This window comes from Salmo salar, chromosome 03, assembly GCF_965601325.2.
Source record: "Salmo salar chromosome 03, fSalSal1, whole genome shotgun sequence".
NCBI classification, from domain to species: Eukaryota; Metazoa; Chordata; class Actinopteri; order Salmoniformes; family Salmonidae; genus Salmo; species Salmo salar.
The window spans coordinates 17,304,876-17,326,426 of record NC_138293.1 but is presented as its reverse complement, the minus strand read 5'-3'; positions in this window follow the sequence as shown (position 1 = coordinate 17,326,426).

The following is a 21,551-nucleotide window of genomic DNA, read 5'->3' as shown; positions in this document are numbered from 1 at the left end:
ATGGTGAGTCAGACTGGGAGTTCCCTAATTCCCATCACCCGCACACCCCTTTTTGCTCTTGTGCTGTGGGGAGACCAATCTAATTCTCTCCGAGTGCTCATTGACTCTGGGGCTGATGAATGTCTAATGGATGCCACGATAGCTTTGGAGCTTGGTATTCCCACTCAGCCTCTCTTTGTGCCCATGGATGCTAGGGCACTGGACGGCCGCTCTATAGGGGAAGTCACCCAGAATACTGTGCCCGTTCAATTACGGTCTTCTGGTAACCACAGTGAGACAATACAGTTCCTCCTCATTGCATCTCCCCATGTTCCGGTTGTTTTGGGATTTTCCTGGGTTGGAGCGCATTTTGCCAATCCCACTGCCTTCAAGCAGCGGCGTCCCATGTTTCCTCCGTGTGCCGGAACCAGTCGTCCACCACAGGAGTCTCGGTCTGACTCTGATGCCAAGGAGCCTGAACCGGCTGATACCCCAGTACGCACTGGAAGGGGGAGAGGTTAGTGGAGGACTGGCAGAGCGAGTTCTGGGCCATCTCTGCCCAGGGCACGAACGCTGCCCACTCCCCCGGCCGGTCCTGGCAATAAGACCTCAGAAACCTACCCACATCCTGGTTCTCTCTCCACCTGCCCGTTGATCTCGGAGTGAAAACCCGAGGTGAGGCTGATTGAGACCCCCAGACGTTCCATAGGGAGACCGGGCAGCGGGAGGAGACGGCAGGACTTAGAGAAACGATCCACAACGACCAGGATCATGGTGTTTCCCTGTGATGTTGGGAGATCGGTCAGGAAATCGATCGACAGGTGTGACCATGGACGCTGTGGAACGGTGTAAGGGGTGTAGCTTGCCTCTGGGCAGGTGCCTAGGAGCCTTACACTGGGCGCACACTGAGCAGGAGGAAACAAACCCTCACGTCCTTAGCCAAAGTGGGCCACCAGTACTTCCCACTCAGACAGCGCACCGTCCGACCGATGCCTGGATGACCAGAGGAGGGTGACGTGTGGGCCCAATAGATCAGCCGGTCATGGACAGCAGACGGAATGTACAGACGCCCAGCGGGACACTGGAGGGGAGCGGGCTCTGCACGCAACGCCTGCTCAATGTCCGCGTCCAGTTCCCACACTACCGGTGCCACCAGGCAGGAGGCCAGGAGTATGGGGTTTGGATCCATGGGCCGCTCCTCTGTGTCATACAGCTGGGACAGTGCGTCTACCTTCGCGTTCTGGGAACCTGGTCTGTAAGAAAGGGTGAAAACAAAATGGGTGAAAAACAAGGCCCACCTTGCCTGGCGAGGGTTCAGTCGCCGCCCGGATGTACTCCAGATTGCGGTGGTCAGTCCAGATGAGAAAAGGGTGTTTAGCCCCCTCAAGCCAATGTCTCCACGCCTTCAAAGCCTTGACGAGAGCCCACAGCTCCCGGTCCCCCACGTCATAGTTTCGCTCCGCCGGGCTGAGCTTCCTCGAGAAGAAGGCACAGGGGCGGAGCTTCGGTGGCGTTCCCGAGTGCTGAGAGAGCATGGCTCCTATCCCAGCCTCGGACGTGTCCACCTCCACTATGAATGCCAAAGAGGGATCCGGATGGGCCAGCACGGGAGCCGAGATAAACAGAGTCCTCAGGTGACCAAAGGCCCTGTCCGCCTCAACCGAGCACTGCAAACGTACCGGTCCCCCCTTCAGCAGTGAGGTAATGGGAGCCGCTACCTGACCAAAACCCTGGATAAACCTCCGGTAGTAATTGGAAAACCCTAGAAACCGCTGGACCTCCTTTCCCGTGGTTGGAGTCGTCCAATTATGCATGGCTGAGATGCGGTCATTCTCCATCTCCACCCCTGAGGTGGAAATGCGGTACCCTAGGAAGGAGACGGACTGTTGGAAGAACAGACATTTCTCAGCCTTGGCTGAGGTCATGCTCCAACAGTCGAACAAGCACCTTGCGCACCAGGGACACATGCTCGGCGAGTGTAGTGGAGTATATCAGAATGTCATCAATATACACCACTACACCCTGCCCGTGCAGGTCCCTGAAAATCTTGTCTACAAAGGCTTGGAAGACTGATGGAGCATTCATCAACCAGTACGGCATGACGAGGTACTCATAATGCCCTGAGGTCATACTGAACGCCGTCTTCCACTCGTCTCCCTCCCGGATACGCACCTGGTTGTAAGCACTCCTGAGATCAAGTTTGGTGAAGAAGCGTGCCCCGTACATTGACTCAATCGCCATGGCGATAAGAGGTAGCGGGTAACTGTACCTCACAGTTATCTGATTAAGGCCTCAATAGTCAATACACGGGCGCAGACCTCCCTCCTTTTTCTTCACAAAAAATAAACTTGAGGAGGCGGGGGAAGTGGAGGACCGAATGTACCCCTAACGCAGGGATTCAGAGACATATGTTTCCATAGCCACCGTCTCCGCCTGTGACAGAGGATACACGTGACTCCTGGGAAGTGCAGCGTCTACCAGGAGAGCCAAATCGGCATATTCAGGGGGAATGCGCACGGTGGAGACCTGGTCTGGACTTTCCACCGTAGTAGCACCTACGGAAACCCCTAAACACCTCCCCGAGCACTCTCGCGACCACCCCGTGAGAACCCTCCATTGCCATGAAACAGTGGGGTCATGACAAGCTAATCAGGGTAGGCCTAGCACCACGGGAAACGCAGGAGAGTCAATGAGAAAGAGACTGATTCTCTCCATGTGACCCCCCTGCGTCACCATGCCCAGAGGAGCGGTGGCCTCCCTAATCAACCCTGACCCTAATGGTCGACTATCTAAGGCGTGAACTGGGAAGGGCATAGCCACAGGAACGATGGGGATCCCTAAACTATGGGCAAATGATCAGTCAATAAAATTCCCAGCCGCGCCAGAATTGACGAGCGCTTTATGCTGGGAATGCGGACAAAAACATGTGTGCAACAGAGGGCTCTGGGTGAGAATGGTGCCTTCTCACCTGGGGTGACGCCAGAGTGCCCTGCCTGCTGCCTCGACCCCCAGAGGAACCAACCCGGCACTGACCGGCAGTGTGACCTCTGCGGCCACAGATGGTGCACGAGACGGAACCTCCTCCCGTCTCCCTGAGCGCAGCACCTCCCAACTCCATGGGCATCGGAGTGGCGTTGCTGGGGGATGGAACCAATAGACCCCGATCTGGACATCCGCGGGTAGCCAGCAGGTTATCCAGCCGAATGGACAGGTCCACCAGCTGGTCGAAGGTGAGGGTGGTGTCCCTGCAGGCCAACTCTCGACGAACGTCCTCGCGCAAACTGCAGCGATAGTGGTCGATCAGGGCCCTGTCATTCCATCCCGCTCCGGAGGCCAGGGTCCGAAAGTCCAAGTCTTTTCCCCTGCCGCAGGTGGAAAAGACGTTCACCTGCCGCTCTGCCCTCGGGCGGGTGGTCGAAGACCGCCCGGAAACGACGGGTGAACTCCTCAAAGAGGTCCAGCACCACATCTCCTTCCACCCACACGGCATTGGCCCACTCCAGGGCTTTCCCCGAGAGGCAGGAGACGAGGGCGGACACCCTCTCATGGCCCGAAGGAGCCGGGTGGACGGTTGCCAGGTATAACTCCAACTGCAGCAGGAAACCCTGGCAGCAGGCAGCCGTCCCATCGTACTCCCCAGGGAGGGTGAGGCGAATCCCACTGGAACCGGGTGCAGGGAGAGTGAGTAGTGGAGGCCCCTGTTGTGCTGGGGGAGGCGCTGGAGGAACTCCCTGCCTCTCCCAGCAGTCCATGGTTTGGACAACGCGGTCCTTGGCGGCGCCAAGATGGTGGATCATCGCCTCTTGCTCCAGGCCTCGCTCCTCGACCCCTATACCAGGAGCACCTGCTCCTGCTGACTCCATATGGGTGGTGTGGAATTCTGTAAGGGTTGCGGAACTGGAAGTGAAGTCAGACGCAGGAGAGCAGAAATAGGTAATAGCCGGAGCAGTTTAATTTCAAAACCAACAGCAAATAAAAATGTACCTACATGGGTACAAAACCCGACGCGCACCAGTAGCATAGTGCACAAGCACTTACAAACAAACAATTCCACACAAGGACATGGGGGGAACAGAGGGTTAAATACACAATACTTAATGAGAGAAACGGAAACCAGGTGTGTAGGAAAACAAGACAAAACAAATGGAAAATTAAAAGTGGATCGATGACGGCTAGAAGACCGGTGACGCCGACCGCCGAACACCGCCCGAACAAGGAGAGGAAACGACTTCGGTGGAAGTCGTGACAACTCCAGAAATTGTTGGCTTTGTTACCGGAAAAATAGGAGGTGGTTTGTTTGTGTAGCACCTGGTATGGTTATGCATCGTAAGGGACCAAAATTGTTTGGCACTCCAGTGAGTGTGAATCATTGCGGAAATAGGTACTAGTAAAGGTAGCTATCAATGATGTCTACGTGGATGCCCCGTCTAAGGAATAGATGATAAACTATTGTCCCTCCTCTGCAGGGTGAACCTGGCATTGGTCTACACTGCGTTGACAGAGGAGCTGGGTCGTGTGAGAGGTCTGGCTGTGAAACACACTGCGATCCTGAGGAAGGCATTCCACAAGCAGACGGGTCAGGATGTCCCAACACGTGATCCAAAAATTAAAGATTATATATGTATGTTTTCACTTCCTTATCCCATACATCCTGTATGCCAGCCTGCCTTCATTTTTGATTCATGACTCTCATCCTGTATGCCGGCCTGGGGAACTACACCCTGGACTACACCTCGTGCTTCATGTCTGCCAGTGCTGCCCGCCTGAGAAGGGCCCTGGGGGGAGAGGGGCCCCATGACTGTATGTTGTGTGTGATGTGCTTGTCGTTATATTGTGTCTTCATGGTGTGTACTCCTAAATATCTCCTCATATCCCCATCCCTCATACCTTCGCTATTACCCTCCATCTCACTGTCTTCTTTCAGGTGTACCTGGCAGAAAGCGGGATGTTGGACTCATGGGACCTCATGGACTGGATGGAATGGCTGGAGCAACTGGACTGGAAGGAGATAAAGGTAAGCTTGCCAATTGTCATATACAACTCTTAATAACCTCTAGGGGCTAGGGGGCAGTATTTTCATGGCCGGATGAAAAACGTACCCAATTTAAACAGGTTACTACTCTGGCCCAGAAAATAGAATATGCATATTATTAGTAGATTTGGATAGAAAACACTCTGAAGTTTCTAAAACTGTTTGAATGGTGTCTCTAAGTATAACAGAACTCATATGGCAGGCAAAAACCTGAGAAAAAATACAAGCAGGAAATGAAAATCTTGTGGCTGTACTATTTTCAAGTCATTGCCAATAAAACACACAGTGACAAAGGATTCATTTTGCACTTCCTATGGCTTCCACTAGATGTCAACAGTCTTTATAAAGTTGTTTGAAGCGTCTATGATGAACAGAGACCGGATGAGAAGGAAGGGATGTTGATGTCCCTGGGATGTCGTCACTTCATTATTGCACGTTCATGCGCGTTCATGTGAGATGAGACCTTTTTCAAAACGTTTTTCAAGACACAGGAAAGGTCCGGTTGAAATATTACTGATGTTTCACGTTAAAAATGGCCCTAAAGATTGATGCTAAACAACGTTTGACATGTTTGAACTAACATAAATATATATATTTTTTTACTTTTCGTCGTGACTTTTCCCTCCCGCGCCCTACATTTTGAGTAGCCTACCGAACGCGCTAACAACACGGAACAACATGGAGTTATTTGGACATAAATTATGAACTTCATCGAAAAAAAACTACATTTGTTGTGGACCTGGGATTTCTGGAAGTGCCTTCTGATGAAGATTATTAAAGGTAAGGGAATATTTCTAATGTTATTTATGATTTTAGATGATTCCAACATGGCGGTTATCTGTATTGCGTAGTGTATTTTTCTGAGCAGAGTACTCAGATTATTGCAAAGTGTGCTTTCCCAGTAAAGTTATTTTGAAATCTGTCAATGCGGTTGCATTCAGGAGATGTTAATCTATAATTCTTTGAATGACAGTTTAATACTTTAACCACGTTTTATAATGAGTATTTTTTGTAAATTCACTGGCAGTTTTGGGGGAGACACATTTTCTCAACAACACGCGCCGATGTAAAATGCTGTTTTTGGATATAAATATGAACTTGATAGAACAAAAAATGCATGTATTGTCTAACATAATGTCCTAGGAGTGTCATCTGATGAAGATTGTCAAAGGTTAGTGCATAATTTTAGCTGGTTTTCTGCTTTTGGTGATGCCTGTCCTTGAATTGAAAATGGATGTGTGTACTTTTTTGGCAATGTACTCTCCTAACATAATCTAACTTTATGCTTTCGCCGTAAAGCCTCTTTGAAATCGGACAATGTGGTTGAAACATCTAGACGTTGCGCTAGCGGAACACCTGCTCCAATATCCAATGATAGGCGTGGCGCGAATTACAAATTCCTCAAAAATACAAAAACTTCAATTTTTCAAACATATGACTATTTTACAGCATTTTAAAGACACGACTCTCCTTTATCTAACCACACTGTCCGATTTCAAAAAGGCTTTACAGCGAAAGCAAAACATTAGATTATGTCAGCAGAGTACCCAGCTAGAAATAATCAAACACCCATTTTTCAAGCTAGCATATAATGTCACAAAAAACAAAACCACAGCTAAATGCAGCACTAACCTTTGATGATCTTCATCAGATGACACACCTAGGACATTATGTTATACAATACATGCATGTTTTGTTCAATCAAGTTCATATTTATATCAAAAACCAGCTTTTTACATTAGCATGTGACGTTCAGAACTAGCAAACCTCCGGTGAATTTACTAAATTACTCACGATAAACGTTCACAAAAAACATAACAATTATTTTAAGAATTATAGATACAGAACTCCTCTGTGCAATCGAGGTGTTCGATTTTAAAATAGCTTTTCGGTGAAAGCACATTTTGCAATATTCTGAGTAGATAGCCCAGCCATCACGGCTAGCTATTTAGACACCCAGCAAGTTTAGCCCTGACCAAACTCCGATTTACTATTGGAAAAGTTTGATTACCTTTGATGTTCTTCGTCAGAATGCACTCCCAGGACTGCTACTTCAACAACAAATGTTGGTTTGGTTCAAAATAATCCATTGTTATATCCAAATAGCGATGTTTTGTTCGTGCGTTCAAGACACTATCCGAAGTGTAAATAAGGGTCACGAGCACGACGCATTTCGTGACAAAAGATTTCTAAATATTCCATTACCGTACTTCGAAGCATGTCAACAGCTGTTTAAAATCAATTTTTATGCCATTTTTCTCGTAAAAAAGCGATAATATTCCGACCGGGAAAGCGTGTATACGTACAAAGAGAGAGAAAATAAAAGCATGGGATCCCCTCTTGCACGAGCGTGAGTCTCACAGTACTGTGACCAGCCACTATCCAAACGCACTACTTTTTTTCAGCCAGAGCCTGCAAAGCCACGATTCAGCTTTTTGCCGCCTACTGAGAGCCCATGGGAGCCGTTGGAAGTGTCACGTAACAGCAGAGATCCCCTGTATTGGATAGAGATAATCAAGAAGGGCAAGAAATTGTCAGACAGGGCACTTCCTGCATGGAATCTTCTCAGATTTTGGCCTGCCAAATGAGTTCTGTTATACTCACAGACACCATTCAAACAGTTTTAGAAACTTTGGAGTGTTTTCTATCCAAAGCTAATAATTATATGCATATTCTAGTTTCTGGGCAGGAGTAATAATCTGATTAAATCGGGTACGTTTTTTTATCCGGCCGTGAAAATACTGCCCCCTAGCCATAACAGGTTAAGGAGATGTTTATCTTTCAAATGGTGTAAAATAGTTGATTGTTTGAGAAATTGAAATTATTCGATTTTTGCTGTTTTGAATTTCCCGCCATGCTAGCAATCCCGTCAGTGGGATTCTAACCCCAAGAGGTTTTAAAGAATGTAATCTGGGTTGTTACATTTACAGTCCAAAGTGTGAGCTACTATGACATCTGTTATCTCATTCCTGAATATGTCGCTATCTGGTGCTGTTTTTCATAAAATCGCTAATTTTGATCTAAAATATAGTATTCATGCTGGGGACTGATATCTATCCTCATGTGGTGACGCGTTTCAGATACCAATCCTTCTCTCTTTCTTATGATAGGTGAGAAAGGAAATCAAGGAAACATGGGGATGCCTGGTGCTCTGTGGCTACTTGGGAAACAGGAAGTGAAAGGTCTACAATACTCCCTAGATTTAATCACATTACATTCTCTGGCCACAGCTCAGATGGACATTCTTGATGTCAGCATGCCAATTGCACACTTCCTCAAAAGTTGAGACATCTGTGGCATTGTGTTATGTGACAAAACATCACGTTTTAGGGTGGCCTTTTATTGTCCCCAGTACAAGGGGCACCTGTGTAATGATCATGCTGTTTAATCATCTTCTTGATATGCCACACCTGTCAGGTGGATGGATTATCTTGGCAAAGGAGAAATGCTCACTAACAGAGATGTAACAAATTTGGGAGAAATAAGCTTTTTGTGCGTATGTAAGATTTCTGGGATATTTTATTTCAGCTCATGAAACATGAGACCAACACTTTACATGTTGTGTTTATATTTTTGTTCAGTATAAATGTAGGTGCTATGTGTCAATGACTAGAGAACATGAACTTTGTGAATAAAGTTACAGTGTGAGAAAAAGGGAACAGAAAGAACTGTATGTCTAAAGTCTGTTGAGAAACACAGACATAGTTTTACTAGTAAACATCATGAGGACCTGGTACAGAGGAACAGCTACCAGACTGCTGGACCACGAAGACCTCAGCGCAACAATTAGGCAGTTCTGGAAAACAGATGGACAGTTTTGAGAAGTCACACCCCTAATCTAGTCTTGACATTTAAACGCTTGTTTGGTTTTGTACAAGTCATGTTTGCAGCTGAAGCATCCAGTGGGTTGAATAAACTTGGTTTGAGCTTTCTCTGGTGTCCGTTTGAGTTCATACTCTCTTCAGAACCTAACACTGTTGAGTGTAAAAAACCCAGCAGCGTTACAGTTCTTGACACAAACCAGTGCGCCTGGCACGTACTAACATAACCCGTTCAAAGGGACTTCAATCGTTGTCTTGCCCATTCACTTTCTGAATGGCTCACAATCCATGTCTCAATTATCTCAAGGCTTAAAAATCCTTCTTTGACCTGTCACCTCCAATTCATCTACACTGATCGAAGTGGATTTAACAAGTGACATCAATAAGGGATCAGCTTTCACCTGGATTCACCTGGTCAGTTAGTCATGGAAAGAGCAGGTGTTCATAATATTCACTTTTTCCACATATTGTTACATAATAGACATTCTTATTCTAATAGAACATTTTCCTCAATACCCCATAATGACAAAGCGAAAACAGGTTTTTAGAAATGTTTGCAAATGTATTAAATATTAAAAAATGAAAAAATTAATTTACATAAGTATTCAGACCCTTTGCAATGAGACTCGAAATTGAGCTTAGGTGCATCCTGTTTCCATTGATCAGCCTTGAGATGTTTCTACTTCTACTTGATTGGAGTCCACCTGTGGTAAATTCAATTGATTGGAGATAATTTGGAAAGGGACACACCTGTCTATATAATGTCCCACAGTTAACAGTGCATGTCAGAGCAAAACCCAAGCGATGAGGTCGAAGGAATTGTCTGCAGAGCTCAGAGAAATAATTGTGTCGAGGCACAGATCTGGGGAAAACATTTCTGCAGCATTGAAGGTCCCCAAGAACACAGTGGCATCCATCATTCTTAAATGGAAGAAGTTTAGAACAACAAGACTCTTGCTTGAGCTGGCCACCTGGCCAAACTGAGCAATCAGGGGAGAAGGGCATTGGTCAGGGAGGTGACCAAGAACCTGATGGTCATTCTGACTGAGCTCCAGAGTTCCTCTGTGGAGATGGGAGAACCTTCCCGAAGGACAACCATCTTTGCAGCACTCCATCAATCAGGCCTTTATGGTAGAGTGGCCAGACGGAATCCACTCCTCAGTAAAAGGCAAGACAGCCCGCTTGGAGTTTGCCAAAAGGAATCTAAAGGAATCTCAGACCATGAGAAACGAGATTCTCTGGTCTGATGAAACCAACATTGAACACTTTGGCCTGAATGCCAAGCGTCACATCTGGAGGAAACCTGGCCAATACCGTCCCTACTTTGAAGCATGGTGGTGGCAACATAATGCTGTGGGGATGTTTTTCAGCGGCAGGGACTGAGAGACTAGTCAGGATGAGGGAAAGATGAACGGAGCAAAGTACAGAGAGAGATCCTTGATGAAAACCTGTTCCAGAACGCTGAAGACCTCAGACTGGGGCAAAGGTTCACCTTCCAACAGGACAACGACCCGAAGCTCAAAGCCAAGACAACACAGCTGTTTTTACACTGCTGCTACTAGATGTTTATTATCTATGCATAGTCATTATCGTAACTCTATTTCTTGAACTGCATGGCTGGTTAAGAAGTAACATTTACATTTACGTCATTTAGCAGACGCTCTTATCCAGAGCCACTTACAAATTGGTGCAAGTAAGAATTTCCCGGTAAGGTCTACACCTGTTGTATTCAGCGCCTGTGACAAATAAAATGTGATTTGACTTGAAAGGGTCTGAATACTTATGTAAATGTCATATTTCCATTTTTTATTTTTAATACATTTGCTAAATTGTCTAAAAACCTGTTTTTGCTTTGTCATTGTGGGTTATTCTGTGTAGAGGGGGAAAAACGATTTAATCCATTTTAGAATAAGACTCTCCCAATAGACTGTATATTTAGGGATGTGAACACACAGTCCATTTGACCCCATTGGTTTGACCTGACAAAGATCCTTGTGGATTGAATCATTGTCAATAATTCAGTGTGCGGGCCGTTCTGTTTTTCCCACAATTGATGCGACATGGGAATCATACACACACTGCCTCCCGAGGTCTCCAGGATCCCAAAATAATTAATTGCTATTGGGTGCACTCACGTACTAGTCGTTAGAAGGATAGTTGCCATAAAACAATACAGTTAGTAAAGCACATCCGATAAGGTCATCATAGGCATAACCATTACGCACAGATTTACTCCTCCCTATTCTAAACGTTCCTTTCATCATATAAAAATGTGTGTGTATGTGTAATGCTCGGGCGTAGTGGGAGTGGAATCAAACGCAGGAAGCAGCGATACAGGGTAGTGACTTTTAATGGGCCGAATGGCGAAAACACAAGCCACCCCAAACAGCGATGAGAGCGCACACAAAACAAAGTGCCCCAAACACAGGGGAAAACACAGACGGCGCAAAAACCACGCACTAGCGCAAAAACACAATCAGCATGTACACAAGCAAAGAACAGAGAAACAATCCCGCACAAAGAGCAGGCGGGCCAGCTAGCTATTATAGCCCCGCTAATCAACCCAACTAAGGACGGGTGCAAACAGTAACAGAAAGTGGGAAAACAAAAAAGGAATCAGTGGCAGCTAGTAGGCCGGTGACGACGACCGCCGAGCGCCACCCGAGCAGGAGGGGGCGCCACCTTCGGTGGGAGTCGTGACAGTTCCCCTCCCCCCGACACGCGGCTCCTGCAGCGTGCCGACACCGGCCTCGAGGACGACCCGGAGGGCGAGGCGCAGGGCGATCCGGACGGAGGCCATGGAATTCCTTCAACATGGATGGGTCCAAGACGTCCTCCGCCGGCACCCAGCACCTCTCCTCCGGACCGTACTCCTCCCAGTCCACGAGGTACTGCAGGCCCCTCACCCGGCGTCTCGAGTCCAGAATGGCCCGTATGCTGTACGCCGGGGACCTCCGATGTCCAGAGGGGACGGAGGGACCTCCGGCACCTCATCTTCCTGTAGGGGACCAGCTACCACCGGCCTGAGGAGAGACACATGAAATGAGGGGTTAATACGGTAATAGGAAGGGAGTTGTAACCGATAACACACCTCGTTTATCCTCCTCAGGACTTTGAAGGGCCCCACACACTGCGGCCCCAGCTTCCGGCAGGGCACGCGGAGGGGCAGGTTCCGGGTCGAGAGCCAGGCCCTGTCCCCCGGTATGAACACGGGTGCCTCACTGCGGTGGCAGTCAGCACTTCTCTTCTGCAGACAGGCAGGTGCGACCATGGCCGTTGTGGAACGTGGAGGGGCTGTAACTTCTCTCTCGGGAGATGCCTAGGAGCCTTACTCTGGGCGCACACCGAACAGGAAGAGACATAGAACCTCACGTCCCTAGCCAAGGTGGGCCACCAGTACTTCCCCCTGAGACTCCGCACTGTCCTCGCCACACCAGGATGACCCGAAGAGGGTAGAGTGTGCGCCCACCGAATCAATTGATCACGGACACCGAGCGACACGTACATGCGACCCACGGGACACTGTGAAGGCGCAGGTTCCAATACTAATGCTCGATGTCCGCGTCCACCTCCCATACCACCGGTGCCACCAGCCTAGACGCTGGAATGATGGGAGTCGGATCGATGGGCCGGTCCTCAGTGTCATAAAGACGGGACAGCGCGTCGGCCCTCGTGTTCAGGGAGCCTGGTCTATAGGAAATCGTGACCCTAAACCGGGCGAAGAACATGGCCCACCTTGCCTGACGCGGATTCAGTCTCCTAGCTGCCCGGATATACTACAGATTCCGATGGTCGGTCCAGATGAGAAAGGGGTGCTTAGCCCCCTCAAGCCAGTGTCGCCACACCCTCAAGGCTTTTACCACCGCTAACAACTCCCTGTCCCCCACATCATAGTTACGCTCCGCCGAACTGAGCTTCTTCGAAAAGAAAGCGCAGGGGCGGAGTTTCAGTGGCATACCCAAGCGCTGTGATAGCACGGCACCCACCCCAGCCACCCCACCTCCACTACGAATGCTAGAGACGGGTCCGGGTGCGCCAACACGGGTGCTTCGGTGAACAGCACCTTCAACCTCTTGAAGGCTCCGTCCGCCTCAGTCGACCACCGCAAACGCACCGGCCCCCCGTTCAGCAGTGAGGTAATGGAAGCCGCTACCTGGCCAAAACCCCGGATAAACCTTCGGTAGTAATTGGCAAACCCTAAGAACCTCTGCACCTCCTTCACCGTGGTTGGAGTCAGCCAATTACGCACGGCCTTAACGCGGTCACACTCCATCCACACCCCCGTGGTGGAAATGCGATAACCCAGGAAGGAAACGGCTCGTTTGGAAAACACACATTTCTCAGCCTTAACGTATAGGTCATGCTCCAGCAGTCTCCCAAGCACCTTGCGTACCAGGGACACATGCGCGGCACGGGTGGCGGAATATATCAGAATATCATCGATATAGACAATCACGCCCTGCCCATGCAGGTCCCTGAGAATCTCGTCTACAAAGGATTAAAAGACGGCTGGACCATTCTTCAACCCATACGGCATGACGAGGTACTCATAATGGCCCGCTGTGGTACTAAATGCGGTTTTCCACTCATCTCCATCCTTAATACGCGACCAGGTTATACGCGCTCCTGAGATCCAGTTTTGTGAAGAACTTTGCTCAGTGAAATGATTCCACCGCTGTAGCGTTGAGAGGTAGCGGGTAACTAAACCCCACCGTGATACCATTTAGACCTCTGTAATCAATGCACGGATGCAGACCTCCCTCCTTTTTCTTCACAAAAAAGAAACGCGAGGAGGCGGGTGAGATGGAGGGCTGAATGTACACCTGTCCCAGAGATTCCATGACATATGTCTCCATAGCCACCGTCTCCTCCTGTGACAAGGGGTACACGTGACTCTTGGGAAGCGCAGCGTTAACCTGGAGATCTATCGCACAATCCCCCTGTCGATGAGGTGGTAATTTGGTCGCCCTCTTTTTACAAAAACACCGGTAATAAGAGAAAAACGACAAATAACCCATGAAAATATAATAATTCGCTTTCAGGAGCACTTCATAGTTCCAGGACGTTATCCATCATGGAGACAGGGATTGTGTCAAAGGGTGTATAGTTCATATTTGTAACATGTTAATCAGTTCAGTCACAAACACATACAAGGCAACATGTAAAGAAGCGCTGTAATAGGGGTGAAGGCAGCAGCGGCATGGAAAAACAAACACACACACTTATCATCCTCTATTTAGATGTTCACTGTTGAAAAAAGGAAGAGGAGTGCCCTTCACTGCACTGAATCAAGCAACAGAGTATTACATTTGATGTAAGCATCCTCAGGAAACCAGTGGAGGAGTGGTATGACATAGGAGGACATGGAAAGGTTGTAACACCAGATATTGCTACGTTCTGGATCATTTGCAGAGGGAGGGAACTGGACTAGCAGTGAGTTGCATGCAGTAGGGTCCAATTGCAGCAAGGTTGACTCAGAATGGACAGATCTATGGAACCTGTGGAAAGAGCATTACAATATTGAGTGAGATGTCAACTGGGTCACACACACCACTTGCTACTCAGAACAAGACAAATGTAATACCCTGTTACTAACCAATATTATCATGTTTTAAGGGCATCTCCATAATTACGTTGAGAATCAGTTTCACTTTAAAATCTATGCCAAACAAAAAACATTGATTTCAAAGTTTAACAAACCATACAACTATGCACAGGAACTACATTTAACAATTTCAAACGAACATTTTTCAAAAACTAATTTAGTGGAAGAACTAATTAAACTTTGGTAACAGATTTATGGCAAAATTTCCCTCAGGTTTTTATCCACGTTTACCAAAAACTCTTATACTGTATATCTGCTCCGAATTACGAGTGAAGTGGATTTACACACAGTAACAGAATTACATCATGGGATCTGTACTACACATAAATGCATAATTGTGTATATAAATGTCATTCTCCTGATATTTCACAAGTTTGAACATCACAGTGCAGCACAGCAGAGCACAGTAGTGTACAATGCAGTAGAGCAGAGTAGGGTAGAGTAGAGTACAGTACAGTGCAGTAGAGTGGAGTTCAGTAAAGTACAGTAGAGTATAGTTCAGTACATCAGATTACTTAAGTTTGAAAACATCTAATAAACTTGGATTTTGAAGTGAACTTTCCCTTTCACATTCCTTTTAAAAAGCAGGGAATTTTAGGGAATGCACATCGAAAGATATGGTATAGAAATCAGAGAACAATCACCTATTTCTCTAGGAAGTGGTGTGGGGGACAGTGAGGAATGTCTGGCTTTTGGGGTAGAGCTGCTTAGTTGAGGTCAGCTAAGAGGAAGACACACAGAGCAATACAAACTCAAAGCATGAAGGGACACTCACAAATGAAAATGATACAATATTACAATTCAAAACCTGATACGGCATCTTGACCTTTTCCTCATCCCAATTTCCCTCGACTGTGCTGATCTTCAGCAATTGAGACAGAAATATATATATTTTTAAACGATGTACAGTACAGTACGTATATTTCTATTATAACAAGGAATGAGCAATTTATTATTATTATTATCAATTTACCTGTCAGGTTCCAAAGACTGCATGTGCATTGGATTGTGCTGCAGTAGGTAGCATCTGAGCTCTGATTGGATATGTGGCAAAGAAGGACGTTTCCTTTTGAAATGCAGACCTAAATTCTGTGACGAGCAGTGACAGGTTGGCCAGCACCTGACAAACAAAAGGTAGACGCATTTCTAACAAACTATGAAAGTAGATTGCTCATGGTGCTGCAGTACTATCCTTCTTCAATGCCACTCCATTCAACCCATGCATGCTCACACACTTGGAGCGATAAACACAGACACAAACACACACTTCTACACACTACTCTATAACTTTCCTCAAATTCTAATAATAAAAAACACAACATTCACCAAGCACTATCAAAAAAAATAAGAAAACCATGTGGTAGCCCTGTCGTCTACTTACGGTCTTCCAGGTGGTGAAGCAGTCGAGGATCCCTTGCCTCCACATATGGACACCTGGGGTTGATCATCAAGGAGACAGAAGGACACACGTTGCCCCGCGTCAGGCTCTGGGGGTGGGTCTGGTGGAGCCAGATGCACACTACAATATTGTATGTGCTACTTGCTTGGACAACAAATTTTTTTCATGGGTCACTTCAATAAGAGGGAGGGAGAGAGTAGTGAACATATTCTCAAAGTGGCAAGTTAGCATAATAAACAAACTATACTGAACAAAAATATAAACGCAACATGTGAAGTGTTGGTCCCATGTTTCATGAGCTGAAATAAAAGATCCCAGAAATGTTCCAAAAGCTGATAAAAACAGCATGATCATTACACAGGTGCACCTTGTGCTGGGGACAATAAAAGGCCACTCGAAAATGTGAAGTTTTGTCAAACACCACAATGTCACAGATGTCTCAAGTTTTGAGAGAGCGTGCAATTGCCATGCTGACTGCAGGAATGTCCACCAGAGCTGTTGACAGATAATTTAATGTTAATTTCTGTACCATAAGCTGCCTCCAACATCATTTTAGAGAATTTGGCAGTACGTCCAACCAGCCTCACAACCGCAGAGCACATGTATGGACTCGTATGGGTGAGCGGTTTACTGATATCAACATTTTGAACAGAGAGCCCCATGGTGGCAGTGGGGTTATGCTATGGATAGGCATAAACTACGGAAAATGAACCCAATTGCATTTTATTGATGTCAATTTGAATGCACTGAGATACAGTGACGAGATCCTGAGGCCCATTGTCGAGCCATTCATCAGCCGCCATCACTTCATGTTTCAGCATGATAATGCACGGCCCCATGTCACAAGGATCCGTTAACAATTCCTGGAAGCTGAAAATGTCCCAGTTCTTCAATGGCCTGCATTCTCACCAGACCTGTCACCCATTGAGCATGTTTGGGATGCTCTGGATTGACATGTACGACAGTGTGTTCCAGTTCCCGCTTATATCCAGCAACTTCGCACAGCCATTGAACAGGAGTGCGACAACATTCAACAGGCCACAATCAACAGCCTGATCAACTCTATGCGAAGGAGATGCGTTCGTTAGGCAAATAGTGGTCACACCAGATACTGACTGGTTTTCTAATCCTTCCTTTTTGTAAGGCATCTGTGACCAACAGGTGCATATCTGTATTCCAGTCACGTGAAACCCATAGATTAGGGCCTAATTTATTTATTTCAATTAATCGATTTCCTTATATGAACTGCAACTCAGTAAAATCTTTGAAATTGTTGAATGCTGCATTTATATTTTTGTTCACTATATTTATTTTCTCACCCATCTACACACAAGAGCTTTGCACACCTGGATTGTACAATATTTGCCAATTATTCTTAAAAAATATATATTCAAGCTCTGTCAAGTTGATTACTGCTAGACAACAGTGGCGGTCAGTGCCGTTAAAGATGAGGGAGGACAATTTTTACAGCATATTGGATGACTGTTCTTCATATTCCATTCACCCAGTTCAAAGTAACATCGACAGCTTTAGGCTACTACATGATACAACATGTTCCCTATACCCATCATGAGGTTGCTACAACCTAGCCTATGAATGAAAGATTACAATGTAGGTTGAGGCTATAGACAGTGACACATTTAATACCACCTTGCACACTCTTGCCTACATCTAGCTGATTTGTGGTGTAATCATTAGTCCAACAGTTGCAAACGAGAGTTTCTATTTGACAAATTCAGGTATGTAAAGTATATTACCGTTTTATTCCGTTTGCTTCTGTTTAAGAAACACTTTTCAACAGAATCTGTGAAATGAATACACCCCTGGTAAACAGTTCACATTCATAGCAGCCACGTTGTATTCCTTCTCGCATCTATGCGCTATCCTCCTCTCACCTTTTCCCTTCATTTGCGGACTTCAATGCACAACACATTAGCTGTAGGTGACCAGGTGAAAAAACCTTTCCAAACCAAACCATATCATAACTGCTACACACAGCCTACATTGTTGTCACCATGTTAGCTAAAGTAACATCATAGTCAACATGGCTAATAGAACTAACGCGTTAGTAAACCCGCTACAATCATGCAGTAACTTTACAATGTATAGTCAGTAAGCAATTTAGCAGTTACACCGGCTGGCCCCGGTGGCAATAAATTAGTAAAACCAAAAGCTTACCTTGACTTGGAAGAGTTCCAGTGTTGGTTTGGATAGTCATAGCCAGCTAGCTAACATAGCATCCCTCTGTTTGAGTAGGCTAAACTAGCAAGCTGCATTTGCTAGTTAAGTGAAACTGAAACTGAAGAAAAAAAAATTACAAAACCTCTCTCTCTCTCTCTCTCTCTTGCTTCTCCTTCATTTAAGAAATGAATTTGTTTCAAACTGTTGAACTATTGTTTTTGTCTCTCTTTAAGTCAACTACTCACCACATTTTATCCACTGCAGTGCTAGCTAGCTGTAGTTTATGCTTTCAGTTCATGCTGCAAGAGCTCTGATAGGTTGGAGGACATCCTCCGGAAGTTGTCATAATTACTGTGTAAATCTATGGAAGGGGGTGAGAACCATGAGCATCCTAGGTTTTGTATTGAAGTCAATGTACCCAGAGGAGGATGGAAACTAGCTTTCCTCTGGCTACACCATGGCGCTACCCTACAGAGTGCTGTTGGGGCTACTGTAGACCTTTAATGCAAAACAGTGTGTTTTAAATCAATTATTTGGGGACTTGAATATATACAATGTATATGCAAATTAGCCATTGTGACTGATTATGATAGAGCGCGTCACATATACACTGAACCAAAATATAAATGCAACATGCAATACATTTCTAAGATTTTACTGAGTTACACTTCATAAGGAAATCAGTCAATTTAAATTAATTAATTTGGCCCTAATGATTTCACATGACGGGAATACAGATATGCATCTGTTGGTCACAGATACCTTAAAAAAAAGTAGGGGCAGGGATCAGAAAATCAGTCTGTATCTGGTGTGGCCTCATGCAGCAAGACACATCTCCTGCGTTGATTGTGGTCTGTGGAATTTTGCCCAACTCCTCTTAACAAGAATTGAAGCTTTCTGCCAATATCAGATATGTGTATGTCCTGGGAAATGTTCTTGTTACTTAAAACCTCATGCTAATCACATTAACCTACATTAACCTACATTAGCTCAGAGGTTAATGTGTGGTCCTCAAACTCCACATGGGTAAATATATGCATACCAGTGGAGGAAGGGGAGGACCATCCTCACAGAATTGTATATTTCTTTCTTCCTTTTAGATAAACTATCCTTCACTGAACAAATATATAAACGCAACATGTAAAGTGTTGGTCCCATGTTTCATGACCTGAAATAAAATAAATGTTCCATACACACAAAAACCTTATTTCTCTCAAATGTGGTGCACAAATTTGTTTACATCCCTGTTAGTGAGCATTTCTCCTTTGCCTAGAAAATCCATCCACTGGACAGGTGTGGTTTATCAAGAAGCGGATTAAACGGCATGATCATTACACAGGTGCACCTTGTGCTGGGGACAATAAAAGGCCACTCTAAAATGTGCAGTTTTGTCACACAACACAATGCCACCGATGTCTCAAGTTTTGAGGGAGTGTGCAATTGGCATGCTGACTGCAGAAATGTGCACCAGAGCTGTTAACAGGGAATTGAATGTTCATTTCTCTACCATAAACCACCTTCAATGTGGTTTTAGAGAATTTGGCAGTACGTACAGCCGGCCTCAAAAACGCAGACCACGTGTATAGCGTTGTGTGGGCGAGCGGTTTACTGATGTTAACACTGAACAGAACGCCCCATGGTGGGGTTATGGTATGGGCAGGCATAAGCTACGGACAACAAACACAATTGCATTTTGTCGATGCCAATTTGAATGCTGTGACGAGATCCTAAGGCCCATTGTCCTGCCATTCATCCCCCGCCATCATCTCATGTTTCAGTATGATCATCCACGGCCCCATGTCGCAAGGATCTGTACACAATTCCTGAAAGCTTAATTAATATGTCCTAGTTGTTCCATGTCACCCATTGAGCATGTTTGGGATACTCTGGATTGACGTGTATGACAGTGTGTTCCAGTTCCTGCCAATATCGTACAACTTCACACAGCTATTTAAACAGGTGTGGACTAACAGTGAAATACTTTCTTACAGGTCTTTTTCCAACAATGTAGAGTTATGTTAAAGATACAACATTTAATATAACAATTGAAATAGTGGCGCAAGGAATAAATGCACAGTGAATAACGATACAAAAGTGAGAATAAAGTGACTAGGCAAGAGGCTAGATAGACTGTAGAGGCCGGGCAGGAAGCTTAGCGGTTAAAATGGAAAAAATCTGCCGTTCTTCCCTTGAGCAAGGCAGTTAACCCATAATCGAATGTCAGGGCAAATCCCATTCTGCTTCCTATTTTAGACAGCAACAACAAAAAAAAAACGAATAACCTCTCAATATTTGAATCCCAGTCTGAAAGCCATAGTGGCTCATTAATCTATCAACCTTGATTATTTGTGCCATTTTATGATCGTCGTCAACCGGCTCGAGTCATTAAAAAACGAAGAAACATAGACCATTCATAAACTGAAAACACATGTTTTTTTGTTTGTATTATCTTTTACCAGATCTAATGTGTTATATTCTCCTACATTTATTTCACATTTCCACAAACTTCAAAGTGTTTCCTTTCAAATGGTATCAAGAATATGCATATCCTTGGGTATGCCATTTTAGGCAAAACATTTATTTTTTATGGTCAGATCCTTATTAAACCAAAAAAGTTCAATTACAACAATTTCATAAAATGGATATATAGCATTGAAACTCTCTGAATGAAACTCTTCAAATGTTAATTGATAATTGGCAGTTCTCTTTCCAAGTTTTTTGCTAGTAATGATATGGGTCCTTTTGTCCTCTGAATAGCACACCTGTATAATGGAACTGTTAACATACACTGAGTGGACAAAACATGAACAACTTTCTAATATTGAGTTGCACCCTTTTGCCCTCAGAACAGACTCAATTCGTCGGGGCATGGACTCTACAAGGTGTCGAAAGCGTTCCACAGGGATGCTGGTGGCCCATGTTGACACCAATGCTTCCTACTTCCCTGTGGCTCAGTTGGTAGAGCATGGTGTTTGCAACGCCAACATGGTGTGTGCAACGCCGGGGTTGTGGGTTCGATTCCCACGGGGGGCCGGTACAACAACAACAAAAAAGAAAATGCATGAAATTAAATGTATGAACTTTTACTACTGTAAGTCGCTCTGGATAAGAGCGTCTGCTAAATGACTAAAATGTAAATGTAAAATGTCAAGTTGGCTAGATGTCTTTTGGGTGATGGACCATTCTTAATACACACAGGAAAATGTTGAGGCTGAAAAACCCAGCAGTGTTGCAGTTCTTGATACAAACCGGTGCACCTGGCACCTACTAACATACCCCATTCAAAGGCACTTCAATCTTTTGTCTTGCCCATTCACCCTCTGAATGGCACACATACACAATCCATGTCTCAATTGTCCTAAGGCTTACAATTATTATTTAACCTGTCTCATCCACTTCATCTACACTGATTGAAGTGAATTTAACAAGTGACATCAATAAAATATCATAGCTTTCACCTGGATTCACCTGTTCAGTCAGTCTATAGTATGTCATGGAAGAACAGGTGTCCATCATGTTTTGTACACTCAGTGT